This window comes from Solanum dulcamara, chromosome 5 (genome assembly GCF_947179165.1).
Source record: "Solanum dulcamara chromosome 5, daSolDulc1.2, whole genome shotgun sequence".
Taxonomy (NCBI): Eukaryota; Viridiplantae; Streptophyta; class Magnoliopsida; order Solanales; family Solanaceae; genus Solanum; species Solanum dulcamara.
Window position 1 is genome coordinate 17955334 of NC_077241.1, and position 26354 is coordinate 17981687.

Genomic DNA, 26354 nt, shown 5'->3' on the forward strand with positions numbered 1-26354 from the left:
TAGACTTAAAGAATTTAAAAGAAAATGTGAGGAAAATAATCTTAGACCTAGATTAATGTCCAAAGAAATTGAGACTAGGTGGAATTCGACTTATGATTTTTTAAAGACTTGTAATATTTATAAATCCCCTATAACTACAACTTCCAATCAATATGCATATAAATTTTCCGAGTCATGTTGGAAGAATCTGATTGGACTAAAATTAATGATGTTGTTATGTTTTTAGAAAAAAAATATTTGGCTACTCTTGAATTTTTTGGTGCTAATTATCCTACTGTTTCTAATATTTTAGCTTATTTAGCCAAAATTTCTATATTGCTTATGGAATATAAAAAAAAGTTGATTACAAAGAAGTTGTTGCTGAAATGATAGAAAAATTTTTAAAATATTTTTTTCCTATTTCTCCTATTTCTTTAATTGGTTCTATGTTAAATCTGTGTATGAAATTTAACATTATGTCTGAATGTGTTCGCCTTATATATAATTCCATAGAAATTGAAAAAGATGAAGATCCTAGTATGTTTAAGGCAATAAGTGATACAAATGATTATATTGAAACATTATATAATCATTATATTGATTTACTTGATAATGTTATCCCTAGTCATACTGTTCCACTATCTCATCCTTCTGATGAGCCATCATCTTCTAAAAGGCAGTCACGTGATATGCCTGTCCATGGTTTTTCTAATTTATCTATTTGGAATAGAATACAACCTACATCACAACGAAGCATAAATCGGGGCGAGCTTAGTTATTATTTGAGATAGGCTCTAGAGATTTATGATGAAAATAGTGTCACTACACTAGAATGATGGAAGAACAATCAAAAACAATATCCATTATTAAAAACTATGGCTAAGGATGTGCCAAATGTTCCAATGTCAACTGTTGCATCGGAGAGCGTATTTACTCAAGGAGGGCAGCAAATCGGAGACAATTGACACTCTTTGGGGAGCAATGCCATGAATATTTTAGAGCATAGGAATAAAGGAAGAGCAGAAGATAATGAAGAAGACGAAGAACTTGAAGAAATAATGTCAATTGGAGATCCTTCGGCACAAGCTAGTCCAAATTCGGATTGGATGATTTTGAAAATTATGAGCTAATTCCTGTTAATGTTAATACATATGAATTGGAGAAAATGATTCAAAATATGTAGAAGTTACAATTTATTATATACAACTAATTGTAAGTTTTGTAACTTGTATGTTTTGAATTTTATCAATATATTATTAAAGTGAAAAACTCATTGAGTCTTTGCATTTCTTAAATTTTTTTCCTACAAATTTTGTATGATTTAATTAAATAATTATTTTTAGTTTACATAATCATGTAAGAAAAATTAAATTTGCAGTCACTATAAGATTTCAATACTTGAAAAAATATTATTATAATAGATAGTATATTATGAGTATATTTATTATACATTGTAAGCATATATAATATATAGTGTAAGTGATAAATAGTATATTATGAGTATATTAGATATATACATTGTAAGTATATATAATATAATGTAAGCATATTATTATAATAGATAATATATTGTGAGTATATTTGTATACTTTATAAGTATAAATATAATATATAATGTAAGTAATAGATTATACATTGTGAGTATATTAGATATACATTGTAGGTATATATATTATAATATAAGTATATATATACTAATAGAGAGTATATTGTGAGTATATTTGATATACTTTGTAAGTATATATATATAATATATTTAAGTATATCACTATAATAGATAGTATAATATCATTATACTTGATATACATAGTACATATATATAGTATAATGTAAGCATATAATTATAATAGATAGCAGATTGTGAGTATATAGTGATTATATTATTATAATATATAGTATATTGTGAGTATATTAGATATAAATTGTAAGTATATATAATATATAACATTAGTATATTCTTATAATAGATAGTATATTCTGAGTATATTAGATATACATTGTAAGTATATCACTATAATAGATTGTATAATGTTAGTATACCTGATATACATAGTACGTATATATAGTATAATGTAAGTATATAATTATAATGATAGTAGATTGTGAGTATATAGTGAGTATATTATTATAATAGATAATATATTATGAGTATATTAGATATACATTGTAAATATATATAATATATAACATAAGTATTTTATTATAATAGACAGTACATTCTAAGTATATTAGATATACATTGTAAGTATATATAATATATAATGTAAGTATGTCACTATAATAGATAGTATACTGTGAGTATATTTGGTATACTTTGTAAGTATATATATAATATATAGTATAATGTTAGTATATTAGATAGATTGTAAGTATATATATATAATATATAATTAAGTATATCACTATAATAGATAATATATTTTGAATGTTATGACGGAAAAAGACTGTTTAAAATTAATTTTAACTTTTTAGAGAAAAAATCAATTTTAGTAAAAGAAGAGTCTCCACTTAATTTTTTAAAGAAATTAAGAAAACTTAATTTAAAAGACCCTAACAGATTTAAATCTTAAAAATTCCGAGCAAAAGGTATGAGGTTCATATTACTATTTTAAGAAGGTTTTAGCACTTATAATAGCCGCTAACATGCGGTTGTCCAACGATTTGAAAATCAGTTGACTAACTTTGGGAAAATGTGTTTTAAACAATAATCGAAGCATTAAACAATTTGAAAAAAATATAAATTTTGAAATATTTTTAGATAATTTATAAGAGTAATAGATTTGCTATAAAAATGATTAAATAAAAGAGGTATAATTAAAATGAATTATTTAAATTAAATAGACGATCCTAAAAAATGGTTTCTCTTTATGGAATTTAATTAGGTTAAACTAAATAATTAATGTTAGAGTTAATACAGGATAAATAAATATTATTAACTAATTAAAAAAAAGATTAAAGACAATAGAAATTAGTGATACGTAGAAGAAAATAATTTAGTTTTTTACATTAAACTACCCCAAATATATATTAATGAAAATATTTTAGTATAGATGGGATAAAAATATTTATATATTCATATTCTTTGGATCAGCGTCGGCTTATTAATCGGAAGACAAAAATATAGTATTTTGTCGTTTTCTGCTCGGGTCGACTTCCATCATTTCCGAAGGGCCTACCTACCTCTATCCCTCCTAGGTTATTTATTATTATAATCCTAAAACGATCTAAAAGAAGTAATAAAAACTAACGTCATAAAAGGCGTCTAACGTCCCAACTTAATATCCAAGAGGCATTGGACGTACTATTAGGATAGGTTTTAGACTAAAGAAAATATAGTCATCCTAATTAGACACATCGCCAAGCAAAACAGATGGGACGAGCAATTAGCACATAAAATCTCAAGTAAACCTCTAAATCAATTAATTAGCATGCTTGAAAACACAGATAAATAGTGAAGGTCATAATAATCATGTGTGTGCGTACAATCAAACGTAGGTATTATAAATATAAAAACTTGAATAACATAGATGACAAATTTCATTATTTTAGATATATGAAGGCAATGTTAATTACAAATGCGATTATAATAAAAGAAGGCATGCTTGATAATTTAGTTATTAACTAATAATATTTCTAAAATCTTATTAACATGATTTTAGTTAAGAGTATGCTGAAAATTTATTAAAATACTATAGATATGATTTCTAAATGTTGATTTACTGAAGATTTATTAAAATATAGACATGATTTCAAAAAATAGGATAACATGACAAATATTTATTAAAACCCTATGGGCATGACTTCTGCACATAATATTATGAAAAATATTCACGAAGGCTTACAGACATGATATCTATTTAATTGGCGTGTTAGATTTATAATACCTATAAATATGATAAAATATGTTGAACATATTGTTAGGTCCCATGGACTTAATAGGCTCAAAATATTAATTAACAATATCATAGACATGCTACATGAAAATTATAAAATTTTATGACCATGGTTTCTAAATAAAGTATGCATTGGAACATTTATTAAATCCTATAGACATGGCTCCTATATAAATCAATATGATGAAAATATTTGAAATCTTATAAGTATAATTTAATTTCTATAAAAATACTAAAATATTCATTAAGTCCTATAGACATGATTTTTATTATAAAGAATATGATGAAATATTTATTAAAACTATAAGCATGATAATTACAATAACACATTAGTTTTTCCTAATAATTAGAACACATTTTTTGCGACTTTGCTGAAAATATTGGGTAAAGTCTATAGATATGGAAAAATTTGCACGTCGAAAATATTAGTGACTGAAAATATGATTTTAAATAAAGAGAATGTTCTAGTATAAAATTAATTAATTAACAATTATTCAAATAATATGAGGATTAGTAATTCAACTCAAAAGACAAAAGTCTAGGCATATTATTACTTTCATACATATATATATATAAATATATATATATATATATTGAAAGACATTTCAAGAAGTTTATAAAAAAAACTAGATGATACATTTTAAATGCATAGCGAGGATAGTAAAATAAGATTTAATTTTTTTCAACATTTTAACAAATATAAAATCAATGAACTCATTGATATTTTTTGCTTTAAATTAGATCTAATCATGATGTTAGTGGCATGATTTTTGTATGATTTTAAACATGCTAAAAATATTAAATAAATCTTATGTATATAATATCTAAATGTAAGATGCTAAATCAATTTATGTGAATAAATCCATGACATCTAGATAGGTATAATCATGATATTGCAAGTTGTATGAGTAGCCCTACAATTTGATTTAATAGACAAAAAATTATTTATGGTCATGATTTCTAAAGAATAAACTACTTTACCCTATTTCTTTTTTTTGAAACAAAATAATTTTAAAGTCATTACCAAACACAAAAAAAAAAATTCCAATCATGATGTCTACCACTAGAAATTGCATGCTAAAAAAAAGAAGTCATAATTATTGATAAAATTTAAGCATACGTCATTGAGGATTTTAATAATATTCATATAGGCATACCTTCAGACATACACAAATAAGTTGCGATAAAAATATATCACGTAGCACGTAATTTCCTTCCCCCTTTAGACAGACCCCAAATATTCATTATTATGCAGAGTATAGTTTACAAGATTATTACAAACTAAAATAATAGGTAAGCGAATAAAATAATACAAAAGACGTAAAACAAAATAATGGCATCTTAAACCTTCGGCAACTCTTCGTATCATGAACTTTGAAGTTCAAACTCTGCTAAATCATAAAAAAGATACAAGCAGTATACAAATATATAGAGGTATGTCATGATTATATAATTTTACTACAACAAAACAAACAAACAAAGCAAGAATACATTTTAAAATAATAAATCAATAAAGGAAAGTGGGGACTAACCTGGATACTTCATATATTTATTTTAACAAGATATAATATGTAAGAACCCTAAAAGTAAAGACTATACAATAAAAATAGGAAAAGAAGTACTAACCAGTTAATATGAGTTTGATTAATATGCCAACAGATAGCGGTAGAAATATCCGAGATCCAAACAAGTCGAAGTAGCAAAGAGGCAAAAGAAAGAACTTAAAAGCTTCCCTCTATTCTAATGTATTCTTTTCTTTTCTTATGTCTTTCTTTCTTTTGTTTTTTCCTTTGTTTTTTTCTCTGCCCATCCTTTGTCCGTATCTCCCTCTCTTTTTATAGTGATACACCCATGGATAAAAAGACAATGAAATCAACAAAGACAACTAGCTCGATTTTCAATTTTCAAACCTTTGTCCAATAAGTCAGTGAGAGAGTATTCCATTTCAAAGAAGATGGCAAGATTTTCAAAATTTTGGCAACCAAATCAAATCGGATCTACTTTCCTAGATTTGATCCAAATTTATTTAAAAAGATCTTTCAAAAGTCAAAAGTTATGCCTAGAGGGACCCACCATTAATAATGTAGAAGAAACTAATTGATTACTATAACAAGAATAATTGAGAACATCAATTATAAGAACATCAATTGTATATACTGTGAAAAAGAAAATTGATTAAGGAATATCACATCTTACCATAAATGACCTCCATAATCAAATAACTAATCGATAAATTAGATTACACACAATTAAACAAAATACAAAATTTATTCAAAAAGCTACTGAATCAGTTAAGGGAATGAAATGTGTAGAAACTAAGGGCATAATGAGTATACTAAAGGCTTTAATAATGCTTAGATCAGTGCAAACCACACAAAAATTAACAAAATACTTTAGCGAATTCGAAACTCATTTACACAAAAATAGAGGCTTTGTACTAAACAATTTAACACCAAACGACTTCACTTTAAATTTCAGAATCGTTCAAGGACGCAATAATGAGTTTGAACAGAATCAACAGCCCAACATTTGCACGAAAACAAAATCTATAAACTGAGTCTACTATAAAAAGATTTAAATCTTCCAAGCAAGGAGCTTATTAAGAACACCGCATATGAAATATAATCAGCCCAACATGTATGCAATAATCATAAAAGGAGTATGAACTTTCAGATATATTCATAAAGAAATAATAATATATAGTAGATAAGATTTAAACGAAACCATACCAAGATGGATCTATGAAGATCCGTCTTTGACCTCTCATTTTGTTAGTCAAGTAACGACGCCTCATTTTCACCATTGACTGGAGTAGCTGGCTTTGCCGGATTTCCCTGCTGCTACTGTTGATGTTGCCGTCACGGTGGCTGGTTACAGTTCGCTATGGTTGCAGTGGTTGCTGCCGATGTTGTTGTAGCTAAAGAGCAGTTGCCCGTGCTGCTACTGGTGGCGCTGCTCGTGGTCGCCAGAGTTGGAGGAGGGAGAAGGGTGATGTCGTGGCTGCTGCGTTGAGCAGCTAGTGGCGTTCATGGTGAGACGTGATGGTGGCGCAGTGGTGAAGTGGAGAGGGAGAGATCAGAGGGTATGGTGGTGTTGAGAGAGATCAAAAGAAAAGGCTGGCGACGTGAGGGAGAGAAGAAGAGAGTAGCGGAGGGTCGTTTGGTTGTAGTGTTTTCCGGCGAGAGAGGGGTGGAGGTGAGGCGGCTTGTCTTCTCTTCTCTTTGGAGAAGATGAAGAGTGGAGAGAGAGTTCTCTTGGAAAAAGAAAAGTCCAAATCCATTTTAGGGTTTTGGGTGTTTGGTATATTAAAATTAGAAAAGATAATGGATTAAATCACAGCCATAGATCAATATAGGATGAACAAATGAGATTAAAATTGGAATTTAAAATTGTACCACTACTTATGTATATACTATGTATGTACATATATATGACGTACGTATGTATTTAATACGTACTAAAATAGATGCATAATTAACATAGTTAACTAAAATATATGATGAACTTAATTAATTAATGACTTTTATATGCACATATATACAAGACGTATTAAAATAGATATGTAATATGCACATATTAATAAGAATTATAAAATAAACTTAGTTAAGTAATATTTTTTATATAAAGAAAATACACACATATATAATAAATAGATACGTAAGAATATTTGAACGTATTAAGCTTATTATAAAAATAATAAAGATAATAGTAGTAATATTAATAAATAGCAAAATATTATAAATTATGAATATCAAAATATACGATTTATTTATTAAACTAAATACAACTTTATTTATTTAATAAAGAAATATTTTTAAAAAATGTCTATAGCAATCCGAAAAGTAGTTATGGGTTGGTCAAAATTGGGTGTCAACATTGAGTATATAAATTGTTATAATTACTTCTAAATTAAATAGATAATGATACAATATATTGATGATTGACTCAAATTTTCGAATACATATACACTGCAAAAATAATAATCAAGCCCAACGGGCTCAACCCGCCTCATTAAGCCCCGACACTATACCCTTAATGGGTAATGGGCCGGGTTTATAATATTTTTTCACAGTTGAGATGGACCGGCCCAACCTAGTAAGGGTCTGGTCTAACCTGGCCTGGCCCGATAATCAGTGATCCAAAAAAAAGTGGGCCGGTCTAACCTGACCCCGCCCACTTAACATGCTTACTTAGGGTCCTAAGTTGGTGTCCAAGGAACCTCATGCTATGAATTATGTAAGTATGATATTGTAATATTGAAAGGCTTATACTCATATTGCAAGTATGAGATAAAAATGAGCTACTCTATGAATTATGATGTTTATGAACAAGCTATGATATATGCTAAGTATGATCACTATGTTATGTATTCCGTGAGATTTGACTTAGAACCGAATGATGACTTGAGGTGGGGGCTCGACTTACGGGGTCCTTATATAAACTCTCTTGTCTCATAACTACGTGCCATTGTAGGTTTGCCTTATGTCCTAACTAGTGGATCCGCATATAGCGTATGTAAATGACCCGCCTAGCAGGGTAGAGTCTACCTTGGCAAGTAGATTCCCCTTTCTTCTATTGTATGGGGAGATGTCGGAATTTCATATTATAGTTCGCATGGTCTTATTGTCGGTTATGGTTCCTATCCCATATATGGATGATCTCTTATGTTCTTTCATGATTTCAACTATGTCTTTTAAATGATTGATCACTATGATTTTCTCATGACTTTACTTAACCTTTTTAACATGAACGTTGATGGATCATGGCATCTTATGATTTATATTGCATGTCATGCCCACAATCTTAGTACATTCAAATGCACTAATACATATTTTTTTACCTACATTGTCTCATAATGTAGGGGTGAGGATCACATTCATATACATGGCTAGTTGAGTTCCATTCGACGAAGTGTTGGTGAGTCCTTATCTTATCGAGTTATGACATGTTCTATCCTAAAGACTTTTTACTTCATTCATGCTTGAGAGTGAGCTAGGGACATGTCTTAGCCTCCGCCCTTCTTGTTTTGTAGATCTGATCCGTGTTAATGATGAAGGTAGATGGAATCTTAGTAATCAGCCATGTTTAAAATATATATTGTTGACATAGAGGGTGTATTTGGCACAACTAAAATTGTTTTTAAGAAAAAAATGAATTTCTTATTTAGCTATTTGGGTTAGATATGTAAAAAATTATCTTAAAAATAGTTTTATATAATTTAGATAAATACTATGATGGATGAGGGAAAAGAAAAGATGTGTTGGACGTGGGGAGAACACATTTAATGTGCAATACTCTTTTTGGAATTTGTTTACCCTACTTCAAGCCATTTTCCTCATTTTTAACAAACTTATTTTTTGAAAATATTTCCAAAATTTCTAATCAATCAAATACGAATAATTTAAAAGTGGTATTTTATTGGATGATTCATCTTATCAAGAACGTGTGGTATTTCACAGGACATAGATTTCATAAACTCATAGAGGGGGAGAAACATTATATGATGGTCATGCCATATTAAGAGAGAAAGAAGATTTAACTTTATATACCTCAATAAATTCGAACTTATAACTACTATCATGAGTTAAAATTCCTTCTGGGATATAATCTACAAGAATAATGACGATAGAAACCAATACCATTATATAATTACCAAACCCAAGCCATAGGGACAATTTATCAGACATTCAGAGAGTGATAGTTCCCTAGTCTTCTAATGATGGGGTGGCTCATACACCCCTATCCTTGTACTGTTGACCAGAAACTCAAAAACACAATACGAAGCCAATCGTATATAACAAACCCAACCATCGACAACTCCAAAGTAGCTCCACAGAGGTACACCTCCCTCCTTTGGTCGTAGCTCAGGAAAAAGGTCATAAATATTCTTATACTCTAAAAAATTATCTCTCATCATACTCTTTGATAAATTTATCCTTGTCATTTAACTTTGAGCACACTATTTTTCTTGAATTATTAAGTCACATGTTTCCACTCTTATTATCCTATATAATGTCGACGTAGATATTGCTACTTAAGGAACAAATCAAAGCAAAATTATAAAGAATTTTTCACCAACACATCTTCCTTTATAATCACAATGCACTTACGAAAATATTACCATTTCTCATGATTATATTTATTTTGTAAACTCTAGTAATGTTATATATATATATATATATAATTATCTGATTTCCTCTTAATATTCGATATTACAATTCCTTTCAATTTTTGGTCCCCATATACATGTATCTGGCACGTCCAGATACATGTTCTCGGATACATGCTAAACATATACATCTAATTATGTGTATCTAAATATGTAATATAACTTAAACACATCAAAATAGGAGTAAATCATGTGTAAAAGTACATTTCAAATTTCTTTTCAATATATATGGAGTTAGAGGTCCCACAATATATAGGTTAAAAAAGATTTGGTAATATGTATTCGAATTTTTCAATGATCGTATTTGAAGATTTGAAGTCAAGCAATTCGTCAAATAAAAGTCGGCAAAAGTTATAGCAAGTTACTTTAATAATCTTTCAGAAATTTGGGTTAAATGTGTCAGAGCTTTTCTCCCAATATATATGGAGTTAGAGCTCCCATGATTATCAAATTGAAGGTCTATAAGTCTAGTATTTAATGCATTAAACCATTGGTCCATACAAATTCATAATATATAAATATTTCTGTTTTCATGAGACTGCATAGAGGCAGCTAGTGGGCCCTATAGGTCAGTTGTAATTATATAACTCATCGTCTTCTCTTATTTTCTAATACTTTTTCATATACAAGCTAGAAAACCCAGTAAACTACATCCTAAATTAGCATCATAATGCTTATGATTTTTTCTTGGGTCTTTAACAAAAGTTATTCTACGTCGTAAGCTCATCGTTTTGGTATAGCTTTCTTCGTGGATTGTGTGGCATTGATCCATGGAGTCTATGGCAGCAGGGGTTTTACTGCATTTTGAGTTTATGAATGTGTTTCGAGCATGTGTAGTGAGGTAAGAGCCATAGTTTATCAGTTTATAGCTATCTTAGGCCCTAAATAGTAATTTAGTAAAAAGGTCTATACCAAATGTCGAATTATCATTGAAATTCTTATATTACCCCTTCTTGTAGTCCATTAGGGGTGAGGGTAGAGGTAATATTCAACATAAATTCAGCGGGAAAAAGTGTGTTAAGTGTGAGATTTTCTTATCGGGATTAGCCTTGGTTAGCTTCCTCCATATGTTAAAAGTGACTTAAGAATCTCCTCGTAAGAATTATCATCGGTTAGTTAGTTATTGGTAGCTTGTTGCCTTGTTAAAACCTTAAGGACTTTGTAATTAGATGCTTAGAATTTCATGTTGATATTGGCAGAATTATAATTATTATGATATAGAAATTAAGTGATTGCAACGCCTATAAACTACATGGCTCGCCTATAATCCTTTGGTGTATCTTTCTGCATAAAGAGAAAAAGAACTAGAGTGGTAGTTTTACCTTAGGGTAAATAGAATCGTAGCTGTCTATTGAGTTATTGTGGTAAGTTTCTAGGTATTTCACCTATTTGGTAACAACCTTATACTTTGATATGATATATATACAGATTGTTGTGCAGGTCATTTAGAAAGACACCTTACTTGTTGATAAATTAAAAGATTGTTTGATGCCTACAGTGGTTATCTCGCCAGCTGCTAGAATTTGAGACTAAGCCTTTGATCAATATACTTATAAATATCCCTTCATTTGTTACCTAGAAAGGCCAATGATAAGCGTACCTTGCCTATGGAGCTACACTTTTCTTAATAGAGCTATAAAATATCTAAAAAACCATATTGACTCCTCTAGAGCTATATTGAAGTCTACTCACTTTTGGACTTTCTTTTCCGCCTAAGTTGATATTACTAAACCTCGAAAGAGCCTTGTATACTCAAGGTGTAGCTATAGGATCCCAAAGGTGCATATATAGTTATAGGATCCCAAAAGACTTATATACGTCTATAGGAGCCCAAAAGGCTGAAGATACAAACATATGGGAATTTTGTGCTCAAGATATAGTAAATCTTAGGAAAGGTATGACTAGTCATCGTATCATCCTTATTCGATTATGTTAACTATTGTGGTTAGTATAGACATTCTTCGTTGGGATATATATTCTATTATTAGAGACTTCATATTTAGGTAAGGCATAATCATTTTTTGTATGTTTTTTCACTCGGAGCTATTGTGTTTAGTTACAAAAATGTGACCTTTTCCTTTAGCGCTTTGTACAGCTTGCCTAAAGGGCTATTGAGATAAATTGAAGCCTATAAATTACTTTGATTGCCTTCGGGGATAATGTGAAGCCAATTGGCTATTATGATAACATATTATCACGACTTGATTTCTCAGGTCATGATGACACCTACTATAATCCACCAGAGGGTAAGCCAACCTGTAAACCCGGAACTCCAAGTAATGGGTTTGAGGGCAGAAACTTAACAAGAGTGGCAAATTATAAAAGTAAGCAGAATGAATAAGCGGAAGTAACCCAAAACATGATATAAACAACTAAAACTCCCTCTCAGAACCTAAAAGTCACAAGTACAAAGCTGCTATAAAGTTAAAGATGAGTACAAGTCCCGAAAGTGGACCGAAAGTATTTACAACAACTGACTAGTCTCAAAAAAGGGAAAAGATGGGTCATCTATACTGAAGGAGACAGAAGTGATCCAAAACGCCGGGTGAACATCTTGGTCTCCGAAGCTGACTGCAATAGGCTCAATTTATCCACGGCAGTAGCTGGTGCTCGGTCTTGCATCAAAAAAGTAGATGCAAAGTATAGTATGAGAACCAAGACAATAGGTACCTAGTAGACATTAGAGGTCAACTGAGAAGAAAAGGTGAAAACAATATAAAAAGAGGAATAAGCCTAAATAGGAATCAATATAAGCATCTAAAGTGAAAAGAGTACTATGTACGATAACTACAACTAACTATACTCAACTGGCCCCTATAAGCCCAGCAGGGATACTCGTGTGCAAGTTAAATAAAAACCTGGACGAACCCTCATAAGCCTACCGAGTACACATAATAGCTACAACTACCAAGGTTGGGAATCAAGAATCTATGATGCCAAGAATCGAAGAACTGCATCATTTCAAAACCCAAAATCTCCAAGAGTCAAAGAACTAGGGGTGCCTTAGAGGTCGAGGTAAGGACCGGGACTAGGTACCCTAATTCTCGCCATAACACATCGATATGATCGATATCGGGAATGGGTACCCAGATGCTCGTCATACTAGCAAATCAACAGAGGCCGAGGTTGGGTACCCGAATGCTCCCCGATATTTCATAATGGAGGGCAAGACTAGGTACCCGTATGCTCACAGATGACTTATCCCATGGTGCCGAATATTCTCTTTTCCAACTAGACAACAAGAGTAACTACAATCACCTCCCCAATGAGCCAACTAATATGCCACCAAAACATAAATCGGAGCCGAAGCCAAATGGTCATGAAATCTAGTATTGCTGCTGCATCATGAAGTCATGATCATACCATATGGATGAGAGTGTTATAAAGATCAAGGGTGTTTTCTAGATAAGGCCAACTACCATGCACTAGCCCACAACTTCATTCTACAAGGATCTAAGTTCACTGGGGCAACTATAGTAGGTCTACAACCTATACTAAGGCCAACATACTCCACAATATCAATAATATGCTCATTCAACTCTCCTTACAATACTAATAGATAACGACAAGATACACATGCTTCCAAATACCCGATAAACCCGATGAAAAGCCTTATTTCCATCAATCTCAACATAATTTCACACATTCTGGCTCAATCTAAAGAAAGGAAAGCCATAGCCTACCTATAGGTTGAACATGTGAGCTCCAAATTACTGTGCCAGAGCTTATCTCTTTTGAACAACCTCGGAACACTGCCTGCCAAAAATAGAATCACAAAGTTGTTATGGTCATTTAGACACTAATTTTATGATTTTAGGATATGGACCAATTTCGGGGTCTAAAAAGGGAAATATGGGACCTGTATCCAAAATTTTGGATTTGACCCTAAAAATAGGTTCTAAAGTCACCCCACACTCACAAATCAACAACATAACACAATTTAGGGTGGGAAACTGCGCGGGACAAGCATGCAACCATAATTCGCAAAAATTTGAATAAAAGGCCAAAAAGGCAGCTTCTTGATCATCTAATTCCTAAAAACCGAGACCCTTCCAACCCAAACAAATTACACTATGACGATCCTTCCAAAAAAAACCACAATCTAGCCTAAAAAATCACTCAAATCAAGTTTAAATTAATCAAGTTACAACCTCCATAATTTGAAAAGAATACAACTCCGAAAATCACTAGAGAATTAGCTAAATTCCATTTCACACACAGCTTTTCCTCGCGTGTCCAAGCTAACCACTAGATTCCACACAAAACTCTATTGAATTTAGACCTTTAGATCATCAAATTTGAGCTTGAAATGAAGGAGAAATCGAGGTATGAAGTGAAGTTAATTTTCAACTAAATGCTGAAATTGGTTGCTTTAATAGAGGCGGGGTGCAACAGATACGGTGCACCATCGCACCAATAGATTTCAGCAATTACCAAATCCTTGGTTCCGACACCGGACTCATCTGGAGTCAAAAAAGTATAAGCCGTATATGGAATCTGATTGAAAATGATATTTCGGACTGTCTAGTGAATTCGAAATTCCCATTAGATCTCGTTACAATCAAATGTGAGTCCTACCTCCAAATACCAAAATCCATCGAGGGGGTCAAAATGAACCTGAAAGTCTCGAGAACCGAACAAAGGTCATTTTAGACTAAACTCGATGTTTTAGAGCTAACTGCACTGTTAGAATTTCCATCCGAGTGCATTTTCCAAGAATATTGAAGAAAGTCAACCATAGGCTAACTTTCAAAGTCAAAAGAGCCAAATGGCCCAAAACTCGTATAGACTGCCTCAAAACTCATACTGACTATGCTCTTAGCCTAATTTGGCCATTTTGGAGCTAATGGAACTATCAAAATTCTATTCTGAGGTTGTTTTCCAAAAGTTATGACTGAAGTCAACTTTTTAAGTTATAAAAGCTCTGAAATAGAGAAACGGGTCTAAAACCCAAACAAACGATCAAACGACCGTGCTACTAGTACCAGTAGGTCATAAATGACCTAGGGTCGCTATAGGAATGCTCTAAATGATGAAATGGAAGCATTATTAGGAAAATGACCTGGAGGGTCATTACAACATCCACTACTAAAAGAACTTTCATTCGTGAAAGTAAAGAGAAGGGTACCTGGAGGGCCATTATAAGCTGGGGAACTACTCCCGCATCTTCTACTCAGTCTCCCTAGTAGCCGCCTTGATCAGACGATGGCGCCACTGGACCTTAACCACATGGATGGACTTAGAACAAAGCTGGCGAATATCTCTAGCTAGAATAGGAACCAGCTTCTCAACAAAAGTTAGGCGATCATCCAACTCAACAGAATCATACTGAAGCATGTGAGGCTCATCTGGAATATACTAATGTAACATAGAAACATGAAAAAGAGGGTGTATAGCTGAAAATGCTGGTGGCAAAGCCAAGTCATAAGCAACCTATCCAACTCTCCTTAGAATCTCAAAGAGCTCAAAATACCTGGGGCTAAGCTTACCCCACCTGCCGAATCTCATCATGCCCTTCAAGGGCGACACTCGCAAGAACACCCAATCTCCATCTTCAAAGCACAAGGGCCGACGCCTATGATCAACATAACTTTGTTGCCTACTCTGAACTATCCTCAGCCTATCCTAAATAACCCAGACTCTGGCTATGGCATCTCGAAGTAAATCAGTACTGTGTGGCTCGGGTACTGAAGACTCAAACTAACCAGCTGGAGTGCGATAATGCCTATCATATAAGGCCTTGAACAGGGCCATTTGAATACTAGAGTAGTAGCTGCTGTTGTACACAAACCTTGCAAAAAGAAAGTACTGCTCCCAATGACCCTGGAACTCTAATACACAAGCCCGTAACGTATCCTCCAAAACATGAATAGTACACTCTAGTTGATCATCGGTCTGTGGATGAAATGCCCTGCTTAGATCAAACCGGGTGCCCAAATCTCTCTAAAAGGCCCTCCAGAAACTGCAAGTAAACTGAGATCCCCTATTTGATATAATAGACACCGGAACTCTGTGCAGATAGACCACTTCCTGAATATAGATCCGAACTAGATGATCTGTAGTAAAAGTGTACCCTACTAGCAAGAAATATGCTGACTTGGTCAATCAATCAACGATGACCTAAATACCATCATTACCTCTGGGTGTCCAAGGCAAACCCATTACAAAGTCCATGGTAATCCGTTCCCATTTCCACTAGGGAATGGGTAATCTTTGAAAAACTACACCAGGCCACTGATGCTCAGCCTTAACTAGTTGGCAACTCAAATAACGTGATACATACTCAACTAGATCTTTTCTCATTCCACACCACCAGTATTGTTGTCTTAAATACCGATACATCTTTGCGGTGATCGGATAAATAGAGTACCTGGAATCGTGATCCTCTTGAAGGATCAACTGAACGAAGTCTCCAACTCTAGGAACACAAAGGCAACCATCAAACTATAGTATCCCATCCAAATCTATAGAAGCTTATCCACCCCCGCCTTGAAATACTAACTATCGAAGCATTATGAATGCTCTTTGCCAGCCACAAATCTGGTCCAATAGAGATGATCGAGCTTCTATAAAAGCCAAAATTGGTCCAAAATCTGAGATGTCCAACCTGACTATCCAATTAGCCAAAGACTGAATGTCCACGGCTAGGGGTCTCTCCCTAGCAAACAAGTAAGATAAACTACCTACTTTCCCCGTCTTCTGGCTCAAGGCATCTGCTACTACATTCGCCTTGCTCGAGTGGTAGAGTATAGACATGTCATAATTGGCTAATAGCTCAATCTAGTGCCGCTGTCTAGAATTAAAATCCCTCTAAATCATAATATACTATAAGATGCGGTGATCTGTATATATCTTGCAATGAAGTCCATATAAGTAGTGCCTCCACATCTTGAGAGAAACAAATACCACTGCCAACTCAAGGTCATGAGTGGGGTAGTTGTGCGCATACACTCTCAACTGTTTGGAAGCATACGCAATAAATTGGCCCTGGTACATAAGTAAACACCCAAGACCCACACCAGAAGTATCACAATATACCAAAAAGATCTCTCTTTCAACTGGAAGAGTCAGAATAGGAGCGGTGGTGATCAACTCCTTAAGCTTTCGAAAGCTTGACTTACACTCCTCGAACCACACAAAGAGAACATCTTGGTGGGTCAAATGGGTTAATAGGTCTGCAATAGTGGTGAAACCATCAATGAAGCACATATAATACCCAGCCAATCTAACAAAGCTCTGAATCTTTATAACAGATGTGGGCCTAGACCAAACACGAATAGCCTCAATCTTCACCAGATCCACCCTAATACCCTCTCTGGACATCACATGTCCTAGAAGTGATAGAGACTCTAACCAAAACTCGCACTTTGAGAATTTAGCATAATGCTGATGATCTCTCAAAGTTTGGAGCACAACCCTCAAGTGTTGTGTGTGCTCCTCCCTACTCTATGAGTATACTATTATATCATCGATGAATATAATCATGAAAGAGTCAAGATAAGGCCTAAATACTCAAGTCATAAGGTCCATAAAGGCTGTAGGGGCATTAATAAGCCTAAAAGACATCACAAGGAACTCGTAGTGGCCATAGTAAGTCTGGAAAGCAAACTTAGAATGTCGACTGCTCTAATGTGCAACTGGTGGTAGCCGAACCTCAAGTCAATCTTTGAAAACACGGACGTAATCTGATGCTTGTCGAATAGATCATCGATACGAGGCATGGGGTAATGGTTTTTCACTATCACCCTATTTAATTTCCTATAATCAACACACATCTGCATAGTCCCATCCTTTTTCTTAAAAAAACTAGATGGGTGCACCCCACAGCGACACACTTGGGCAAATAAAGCCCTTACCTAATAGATCCTCAAGCTGCACACTGAGCTTCTTAAGCTTTGTGAGGGCCATACAATAAATTGGTATAGAAATGGGCTTAGTACCTAACTCCAAATCTATGGAAAAGTTAATATCTCTCTCTTGGGGTAGGCCAGGTAGGTCAGCAGGGAAGATATAAGTAAATGCCCTAATCACAGGGACTGAATCAACAGTAGGGGCCTTTCTGGACATATAACAGACATGCTAAGTATGCAAAGCACCGGGACACAACTAGATGCTGGGCCCATATAAAGGATATGATCCAATCGATGAGAGACTATAAGAACCCTTCCACAAGATCGGATGAATATGAGGCATGGCTAACATAACGAACTTGGCATAACAGTCTAAAACTGCATGATGAGGGGATAGGCAATCCATGCCCAGTATAACATCGAAGTCCAGCATTTCTAGTAAAATAAGATCTGCCCGAGTCTCATACCCCTGAATAGTCACCACACAGGATCTACAAACCTAATCCACTACTAAGAAATCCCCTACTGGGGTCAAAACATGCAATGGCACCTCAAGTAACTCATAAGCAATAACCAGATGGGGAGAAACATATATAGAACATAGGAATACGTGGAACCTAGATCAAATAAAGCTAAAGCAATGTGCTAACAAATAAGGATAGTACCTGTGATAGCATTATCTAATGCCTCAGCTTCTACCCTTGTCGGAGCAACATAAAAATGGCCATATTGTCCTGCCTCACGACCATCTACCCTGCCACCTGACCTACCTCTCTGGGGACCTCCCTGAACACCCTACTAAGCATTACCGCGACCCAGACCCCGATCTATACCTCCCAATAGAGGTGGCGCTACTGCTAGCTGTCTATCTCAGCCGAGACACTTGCTAGCCAGTGCTCTAGTGAGCCATAATCAAAGCATCTTAAAGCTGAGCAACCCGTGATAAATCATTTGTAGTTGGAAGAAAAAGGACCTGATCCCCTCAAGTTTTTCCCTATGGTGGAACCCCCCGAATAGGGCTGACTACCCTTAACTACTAATAGGGCAGCCTGAATTGGCAAGATGGACTGACCTTGCTGGTACCTATCTTGCTGGAACTGCTGGCGAGGCCTATCTTAACTTTCATGGCCCCTAGACTGGGACCCACTATAGCTGTCCTGATGCCTGGATCTCTTATCGCTACACCCTTGGGCTTGACAATGAATAATCTTAATCATGCGGGCATATTCCACCACATCCAAAAAAGAGAGGCCCGTGGAAACTAGGTCCTCAGTCCCTAACCTCAGGTAAGGTCTTAATTTACACATAAAATATCATACCCACTCCTCCTCCATGGATAGAATCATAGTGATATGTTGGGAAAGCTGATGAAATCTAGCCTCGTTCTCGACAATTGTCATGCGGCCCTGCTGCAACCTAGTAAGTTGATCTTGGAGTCAGTCTCTAATACTCCTAGGGATGTATTAAGCTAGGAAACCCTCTAAGAATTGGGCCCATGTCAATAGTGGTGACCCAACTGGCCTAGGCTGCAAATAAGAGCACCATTACTTTTTGGCTGCCCCTCTAAACTGGTGAGCAGTGAAGTTGGCGCCTCTGGAATTCACAAGACCTAAGGATCTGAGCTTCTCCTGACAAGTAGTCCAAAATTCTATGGCGTCCTCGCCAATAGCCCCAGAAAATATTGGGGGTGATAGTCTTTGAAAGACCCTTAACATCTTCTACTTCTGTAATGACATAAGACCCTTCGAAACTGCTGGCAGGGTTGCAATAACTGGTGGAGGCGGCTGAACCTCAGGTTCTAGCTGGGCGGGCAGATTCTGCAGTGCTGGTGTGCCCGCTACTGGGGTCGAGGCCTATGGTACAACCCCAATAGCCATGAGGAGCTGTGCAATCACTGCTTGTAGTGCTGGGGTCATAACTAGTGCGGCTGGAGGATGTGCTACTAGTGGTGTCCCCTCCGACTAAGGAGGAATAGGGGTATCTTGGTGCTCCTCTACATGCTCAGGCGCTATATCTGAATTGGGAGCTGGTGCTGCTCCTCTACTTATGCCACAAGGCCGGCCTTTAGGCCTGCTAAGCCCTGGTGCATCAGCACGATCGGTTGTCCTGCACGTACAAACCATCCCTATTAAAGAGTGGAACAAATGAGATTACAGAAAACCAATAATACACAACACTACACAAAATGATACAACATAAAGAACATTCCTAATGACATCCAGTAGCCTCCCAAAGATAACTTATAGATATCTCTGCACCCATCCACGTGACTCTACTTGACTTTAGCTCTGTACAAGTGAGACCAATAAACTTGGGACTCTGATACCAACATGTCACGACCCGATTCCTCAGGTCATGATGACACCTACTATAATCCACCAGTAGGTAAGCCAAACCATAAACCTAGAACTCCAAGTAATTTGTTTAAGGGAAGAAACTAAACAAGAGTGGTGAATTATAAAAGTAAGCAGAATGAATAAGTGGAAGTAACCCAAAACATGATATAGATAACTAAAGATCCCTCCCACAACCTAAAAGTCACAATTACAGATCTGTTATAAAGCAAAAGACATGTTCAAGTCCCAAAAGTGGACCAGAAATATTTACAATAATTGGCTAGTCTCAAAAAGGCTAAAGATGGGTCATCCATACTGAAGGAGACAAAAGTGATCTAAAAAGCCAAATGCTCACCCTGGTCTTCGACGCTGACTACAATAGGCTTGATCTATCCATATAGGTAGCTAGTGCTCGGTTCTTCATTACAAAATTAGATGCAGAGTGTAATATGAGTACTAAGACAATAGGTACCCAATAGGCATCACAAGCCGTCTGAGCAGAAAAAGTGAAAAAAAATATAAAAAAGAGGAATAAGCCTTAATAGGAATCAATATAAGCATCTAAAGTGAAAAGAGTACTATCTACGAGAACTATAGCTAACTATACCCAACTAGGCCCCCATAAGCCCAGCAGGGATACTCGTGTGCAAGTTAAATAAAAACCGAGACAAACCTCCATAAGCATGTCGAGTACACATAATAGCTACAACTACAAAGGCTGTGAATAAAGAATCTGCGATATCAGGAACCAAAGAACTGCATCATTTCCAAAACTAGAATCTCCAAGAGTCAACAAACTAGGGGTGGCTTATGGGTCAAGGCTGGGACTGGGACCCAGATGCTCGCCTGAATGTCCAACGTGGCCAAGGTCGAGACTGGGTACCTAAATGCTTGCCATAACACATCGTCATAGTAGAGGCCGGGAATGGGTAACCGGATGCTCACCGTAATACATCAATATGATCGAGGCTAGGATTGGGTACCTGGATGCTCATCATACTAGCAAGCCGGCAGATGTCGAGGCTGGGTACCTGGATGCTCTTTGATAATTCAGAATGGAGTTTTGGAGTAGGTACCTGGATGCTCGTAGATGACTTATCCAATGGTGCCGAATATTCTTCTTTCTAACTAGACAACAATAGTATCGAGAATATCCTCCCCAATGCGCCAACTGATATGCCATCAAAACATGAATCAGAGCCAAAGTCAAATGGTCACAACATCTAATATTGCTTCCGTATTCTGAAGTTATGATCATACCAAGTTATGGATGAGGGTGTTATTAACAGAAATGGTGTCGCCTAGCTAAAGCCAACAACCAGGCACTAGCCGCTACTCCATTTTATAAAGATCTAAGTCCATCAGAGCGACGTCGAGGCAACTAAAGTAGGTCTATATCCTATACTAAGGACAACATACTCCACAATATCAACAATATGCTCATTCAACTCTCCTTACAATACTAACAGATAATGACAAGATACACATGCTTCCAAATATCTGAGAAACCCCATGAAAAGCCCTAATCATGATTTCTAAAATCTAAGATAAGCTATCCAACCCAAATTCCATCAATCTCAACATAATTTCACACATTTTGGCTCAATCTAAAGAAAGAAAAGTCGTAGCTTACCTGTAGGCTGAACACGCGAGCTCCAAATCACTGTGCTTGAACTTTTCACTTCTGAACTACCTCACAATGCTGTCACACTGCCAAAAATAGAATCATAACATCATTACGGTCGTTTAGACACTAATTTCATAATTTTCGGAGATAGACCAATTTCGGGGTCTAAAATGGGAAATGTGGGTTCCACATCAAAGATTTTGAATTGGACCCCAAAAGTATGTTCTAAATGTCACCCCACGCTCACAAATCAACAATTTAACATAATTCAGGGTGGAAAACTATGTGGGATGAGAATGCAACCATAATTCGCAAAAATGTGAAGAAAAGGTCAAAAATGGCAGCTTGTTGATCATCTAATTCTGAAAATCCAAGATCCTTCCAACCCCAAAAAATTATACTATGACAATCCTTGCGAAACCCCCTACAATATGGCCTCAAAAATTACTCAAATCAGGTTTAAATTGATCAAGTTACAACCTCCACAATTTCAACAAAATACAACTCTGAAAATCACTAGAACAGTAGCTAAATTCGATTTCGTACCTCACATGAAGCTTCTCATCGTGTTTTTGAGCTCCCCACTAGATTTCCCACGAAAATATCTAGAATTTGGACCTATAGATCACAAATTTGAGCTTGAAACAAAGGATAAATCAAGGTATGAAGTTAAGTTAATTTCCAAGTAAATGTTGAAATTGGTTGCTTTAGTTTGGTGAGGGTGCACCAGTTACGGTGCATCAGCGCACCTTCAGATTTTAGCAATTATAAAATCCTTGGTTGCGACGCTCAAGACTCATCTAGAGTCAGAAAAACACAAACTATATATGGAATATGATTAGAAATGATATTCCGGACTCAAAGGTGTAGTCGAAATTCGCACCAGAGATTGTTACAATCAAATGTGGGTCCCACCTTCGAATACCAAAATCCACTGAGGTGGTCAAAATAAACCTGAAAGTCAGGAGAACCGAAATAAAGGTCATTCTAGAATAAACTCAATGTTCCATATCTAACCTCACTGTTAGAATTCCCATATGAGTGCATTTTCCAAGAATGTTGACTAAAGTCAACCATTGGCTAACTTTCAAAATCAAAAGAGCTAAATGTCCCCAAACTCGTTTAGATTGCATCAAAACTCATGCCAACCATGCTTCTAGATTAATTTGGTCATTTTGGAGCTAATGAAACCGTCAGAATTCTATTCTTAGGTCATTTTTCTGAAGTTATGACCGAAGTGAACTTTTCAAGTTATAAAATCTCCGAAATAGGGAAACGGGTCTAAAACCCAAACAATCAACCAGGAGGCCGTGCTACCGACGCTAGCAGGTTGTAAATGACCATGGGTCACTACAGAAATGCTTTAAATAATAAAATGGAAGCAGTATTAGGAAAATGACATGGAGGGTCATTACACCTACATAATTATATTGAGCCAAGGTCACTTATAAGCCACTTGATTTCCTAATAAGGCTATATGTTGATACCTACGGGGCTATATTTATGCATAAGAAGGCTACAATTTTCCTGTATCATTATTAAAAAGGTAGTGATTGCCTCTGAGTCTATATAAAGGATGCCTAAGGGGTTATTATGATTTATAAAGTGTCTGATGGGCTATTGGACACAACAATTGCCTTTTAGGCTAGATGTAAAGTACTTGAGGGGATATTGAGATTTAATAACTACCTACGAGGCTAGAGGACTACTGATAGGAGTATATTGACTGAATTGGCACCATTCGAGCTAATGAGGGCACAGGTAGGTGGTATTGTTTAATGTTTATACCAGCTAAGCTTATGAGAGCTTGGTTATATTGTTGTTTAATTATTTTTGGTATGCTTAGAATCAGTAACAGGTCTCTATGCTAATTTTATTCTTGACCTTCTTACCTGATTACTTTTAGTATATTATAATACTTGCTTAGTTTTTCTATTGTTTTTCATAATTGGTATATTATTTTGTACTAACACCCTGTTGCTTGAAGGCACTACATTTTTGCTGCAGGTCCTAATAGATAGGAACACAACTCTTCTTAATAGTGAAGCCATGTTCCAGGCGATTGGTTAGGTCCCCTTCATTTGGAGTTACAAGATTTAGAGGTTTGCTAGTGTTTAGTCATGTTCATCTAATGAGTATGTCGGGGCTTTATCTTTGCCAAATATATTGCTCTAAGAGGCCTACAAACTTTGGGTTTTGTAGATATGTATTGTCGGTTGTGTTGTCCTTGTTGTTTTGTCTTATTTGCACAATGGCCTGTTGACCTTAATCACATATAAATGTGTGTTCAGTTTATATATTTCTAGATATCATGGTGGCAGCAATGGTCTGCATATCTTTACTTGATTATAGATATCATGGTGGTCTCGACGGATTACACATGATTTAGTTTTTATTCAATATGAATTGTTGGGATTAGTTAGGTTGATTGCAGATTTTGTTGATGGGGGACTTGCTGATTGAGGTCTTAATTTTTAAGACAAGATATACTTTTTTGCTTTCTTAATTTTGCAAGTTGTATTATGCTGGTAGCACAGTTTTCTAACAATGGTTGAAGCAAGGTTAAGTATGGCCTCAGGTGCAAGTTATATCCCTAAGCTGGGGTATGACAAACTTGATATCAGAGCAACATTGTTTTCTAAGAAGTCTGCAATCCGTGTCTAGTAGACTCTTATTTATAAATGTATTTTGCACCACATTATATAAGCAAGGATCTACATGGAATGTTAGAATGGTTACCCCTCTTTTTCTTATATCATGCTATAGAGATAAGTAATATGGTTTGAGTTTTCGAGCTTATAATTGGTATTTGTATTTAAAAAGATATGTCTAATACTAGATAGATCCCAGCTAGCTTGAGGATAAATATAGTTATAGGTGAGGGTATTAGATGGGTACCATTAGTAGAGATAACCTAGCCTGAGGCCAAGACAGAGATATCCTTTCAATCCTCTCTTGGGTTCTTACAAACTCAAGACCTCATAAGGCCACTAGACCCTCAGATCCACCTCCAGTATGACCTACAACTCCTTCTACTCTATCAGATCTAGATTTTAGGAGCATAGTGTTTATGTATGCATATTTGGTAGATGCACATCGAAAACCAGTGGCACCAGATATTGCTGAACCTACTGAGGGTATCAAACGTTTGAGGGTTTTTGAGTTTGTTACCTTGAGTACTCTACATACTACAGGCATATATCATAAAGAGGATCCACAATACTTTATATATCAGCTTCTCAGGATCTTTGGGGTCATGCATACCTTCATGACAAGTTAGTTGTGTTATTTTTGCATGATATAGTTGTGGTATGAGGGTTTGCAAAGAACAAAAAAGAGAGATGCCCCTCTATCCACCTACGGTATTTTTACAAAGGCCTTTCTAGCTCTTTACTTTCCACAAGGTACACAGGATGCCTGAGTAAACAAGTTTCTAAATATTCTACATGGAATTATTAATGTCCAAGAGTCTGCTTTGAGATTTCATTCTTTGTCCACTTATGAGCCAACTCTTTTTGATATGAAGCGGGATAGAGTACACCAATTTGTGGGAGAACTAGCTTCTGATTATATTGAGGCTTGCACTATATTCACACTGAATGAGGCAATGGATATTTTACCGAATCTAGGCTTTTGTACAAAATATAAAGGATCTCCAATGTTAACAGTATATGGCTTAGAGGGTTGAAAAAGTATAGCAGAAGAGGGCTAGGCCTGCTGTTTCATAAAGAGGGTTTCTGAGGGGTCCCATACCCTATTATTCTACTATGGCACTTAGGCCTCCACCGCATCAAGTGTAGGAAAGTAGGTCTAATTTCCAAGGATAGTAAGGTTTAGGTGACAACTCACAAGCATTTGGACTCTCATTAGTAAAGGATTTTAGACTGGACTAGACCCATCTTACTGCATTGTTCTACTTACGACATAATGCACTTTTGGAGATGTAGACTAAGTTCTAGTGTTTGTTATTCATATGTATAAAAGGGTTATATAAAAAGGGATTGTCTAACCAGAAATCAGGTTGCACAGTTTAGCAGACTAGCTCAACAATAGGATTGCCTTATTCATGGCACAAGTTTGATTCCATTAGGGTGATTATTGAAAGGCTGGAAACATTAGCTTATTTATTGCCGATCAGGACTAGTTTTATAGTCTAGGGGTTTGCAAAATTGTATATGAAGGTGGTAGTTAGGCTTCACATTGTCCCTTCATTTATTATTTCTGACAAATGGGCGCAATTCACAACTAACTTCTTAAGGTCATTCCAAAGGGGTCTAGGGACATAATTTTATGAAACCCCATGTTTTTTTATAATACACATAGCATGGAGTGGTTATATTAGATGTGTATGACTTCATTTAGTACATCAGGGGAATGATACTACAAATGTGTGGTAATAGCAAGAAACTAAAATAAAGTTTTAGTCTAAGGAACCCCTTAAACAATGGTTTGGGTAGCACCCCATTCGTCCAGAAGAAATAAATTAACTTAAACCTTCAT

At 35.2% G+C, this 26354-nt stretch overlaps 1 long non-coding RNA gene across 1 annotated transcript; it reads left to right on the forward strand.

The window, feature by feature from the left end:
* The first annotated feature begins 11864 nt into the window (after positions 1-11864).
* On the forward strand, positions 11865-24153 carry LOC129890836 (uncharacterized). The gene is made up of 2 exons (XR_008767044.1): positions 11865-11936; positions 23842-24153. It is a non-coding gene; the product is annotated as an uncharacterized LOC129890836 (long non-coding RNA).
* The last annotated feature ends 2201 nt before the right edge of the window (positions 24154-26354 follow it).